The sequence below is a fragment of the Portunus trituberculatus genome, chromosome 47, assembly GCF_017591435.1.
Source record: "Portunus trituberculatus isolate SZX2019 chromosome 47, ASM1759143v1, whole genome shotgun sequence".
NCBI classification, from domain to species: domain Eukaryota; kingdom Metazoa; phylum Arthropoda; class Malacostraca; order Decapoda; family Portunidae; genus Portunus; species Portunus trituberculatus.
The window spans coordinates 25667459-25670749 of NC_059301.1; positions in this window are offsets into that span (position 1 = coordinate 25667459).

A 3291-nucleotide genomic window follows, 5' to 3' on the forward strand; every position below is an offset into this window, starting at 1 on the left:
TGTGACTGTAAAGAAGAGGAGAAGAAAGAGGAGAGTGAAGAAGAGGAAGAGGAGGAGGAGGAGAAAGGAGAGGACGAGGAAGAGGATAGATAAAGATGATAATGGGGAGGAACAAAAATGAAAGAAGAAAGGAAGAAGAAAACAACACCACCAGCAAAAACAACAACCACAAAAGAATAAAGAGGAGATAGAGATAAGAAAAAATAAGATTAAAGGAGAAAGTGAAACAGAAAAGGAAGAGGAGAACGTAGAGTGGTTATGGTCATGGTGATAATGATGATAGAGAGCGAAGATGATGATGAGGAGGAGAAAGTAGAAGAGAAGGAGAAGTGAAAATATAAAGAGAGAATTAAAAAAAAAAATAGAAAATAAGCTGTTCTCTACGCAGTCAGATTATTTATTTCCTTATTTATTCATGTTTCAATTACAGCGGTGAATATTATGATACGTTGCGTCATGTTCCTTGATAATGACGAGTCTCACGCTAGAAGGTGAGATGGAGAATGGGTGTCGCGTGCTGCAGGTAGTCGTGGCTGCAAGATTTATTAATGCCATTGCTCATTATCTCGACGTAACCTTTTATGTCTGTATATCCTCTTCTTTTTTCCATCTCTTGTGATGTTGGTGTGTTTGCTGTTTTCTTACATGTCCATCTTTATAATGGTTATTGTACCCATGCTTGACAGAGAGAGAGAGAGAGAGAGAGAGAGAGAGAGAGAGAGAGAGAGAGAGAGAGAGAGAGACGCACTCCCCCCCATTATCGGGATTGACCCGAGTAACATCCATTAATGGCTACCCTGAACACTCACGCCTCTGCCCGGCCCGTCCCGCTGCGCCCCGGCCCATTCCCCACACACCCGTGGCTGCAGCGCCCAGTGGTGGCGGCGAGCGTTGTGGTGAATCACGCCGAGCTGTCGTAACACACCGTAATCTTTTCTCGGTAGATCCCGAGCGTCACTCAGTGGCCGAACCGCATTTCTTCCAAGTCTTAATCAAGATTTATCATAATGGACCGTATTAAGTGGGACAGGAGGTGTGGGAGCGAGTGGTACGCACTCTGGCCTTCTGGTGTATAGTTGTCGGAGGCTGATGACTGGTAAAGGGACAGCCGCCCCTCACTCACCCGCAGGCGCCCTTAGCCACCGACACTGCCACCGCTACTTACATTCCTCGACAATGTCATAAACTCTCCCTCACTTAGAGCCGAGGGCTTCACCGTGAGGCGGTGCTTTCGAGGCGGCGAGCAGCGCCACAGGAGGCCATCACGCAGCCACAAGCCACTCTTGCCGTCATAACAGTGACGATGCATGAATAATAAACATTAGGTAAACGTTACTCCACCAGACACTCCGCTTTCTGGACACTTGTTGTGAGACGAATTCCCATCCATTAAGATCATTTAAACTGTGTATGAAATGTCACACCGGAGAGGAATTATACCTTCTGTCGACTTAAATTGACGGGCAAATTACACACTCCGCAGCCGTCTCCCGAGGCGTCAAGGACGGCGGGTCGTGGATCGGAGGCCAGCGTGCTGCGGGCGGCTACTCGCGAGGGCGCCGCTAAAAATGTTTCCAAATAGAATAATTACAAAGTAAAAGAGGAGCCGCTGGAGCCGAGGTATCAACAGCCACATAAATGGAGAACTGGGGAGGGCAAGAGGGGCGGGAGGTGAAGAGGGAGGAAGGGGAATAGGGGGAGGGAACAGAGAGCTCGTAAATCAGGAACTAATGAGTAGTTATCACAGGAGTTAATCTTGGGCCGGTCTGCGCAGTCTCCTGTGGCCGTGCGCAGTCCTTCTCTCACATCCCACTCAGCCTGCAGCCTCACTCACTGCCTTTAGTCGGCCCTTCCCACTCCCCAATCTATCGGTATGGTCTAGTACGTCACTTAGTTTTGGTTTATGTATTGACGCTCCATTCGTACTCTCCTGCTTTGTTAAGGCAAGGACTTTACACATTTTTTTTCTTCTGAACACAAACAACCGTAAAGTTTCTTCTCAGCCATATTTCACAAAAACGCCTTTAAGACATCTACTATTTAGCATCCGTGCACTTCCACTTAACCAACATTCATTTATATCAGCAAATTTTGTAATAAGGAAATTATGTTTTCTTAAATACTGTTTGGTGCGCGCTCCACCCTCCCTGGACCAGCTGTAGGCTTTGTCCTTGCTTAAACTTTCAGAGGTGTTGCACTCACCGTGCAAGAGTTTTTTCCTTATTAAAGAGACGCTTCGGGGCACTCTTACTTGAAGCTGAATCATAAAACAAGCTATTTGAATAATTGTCTGTGCAGTGCTGAGCGACAACGCCGCCTCAGCACCTTGGAGGGCCACGCCAGGCCCTTGTGGGCTGCTGGCGGCTGCGCAACCAGCCTCACTATGCTCAGGTCGCCCACTGTAGCGGTGAAACTTGCTTGTCTTACTAATTCATCTATTAAACTGTTGTAGCACCAGCTACTCTTCCTGAGGACTGACAGCTTAATACTATATATACTGTTGCTGTTGCTGCTGTAATAGTAGCAGTAGTAGTAGTAGTAGTAGTAGTAGTAGTAGTAGTAGTAGTAGTAGTAGTAGTAGTAGTAGTAGTAGTAGTAGTAGCAGTAGTAGTAGTAGTAGTAGTAGTAGTAGCAGTAGCAGTAGCAGCAGCAGCAGTAGCAGTAGCAGTAGTTGTAGCAGTAGTAGTAGTAGTAGTAGTAGTAGTAGTAGTAGTAGCAGCAGCAGTAGTAGTAATAATAGTAGACGTAGTAGTAATAGTAGTAGTAGTAGTAGTTAGTAGTAGTAGTAGTAGATGTTGTTGTTGTTGTTGTTGTTGTTGTAGTAGTAATAGTAATAGTAATAGTAGTAGCAGCAGTTGTAGCACAGGTTGAACCTCCCAAATCCGGCAATTACCGGACCTTAGATATGCCGGACCATGGAAAATTCCGAACTATAGGTGGTCCCCAAAACACCCTCTCTATACTTACCCTGCATTATACAAGTGTAGCTGTAACATTGGTTTGATATATAATAGTTGTACATGAAAATATACATGCAGAAGTATATAGAAAAACACGTTGTTGTAAATTAAGTTCAGCATGGAAAATTTTTGCCTGCGCCATTATCATCTCGCCGGACACAGGTACGTTACCAGCGCGCCGAAGCTTAAATCACTGCTTTTACCCTCTTTAAGTGTTCTACGAACCTCCATGTTCTTCTTGCTCTCACACTCACTGTAAAACTTGAGTAGTTGATTCTTTTGCTTTTTTATATCATAGACGGTTGATGAGCCAATGTTGTACTGTAGGTAT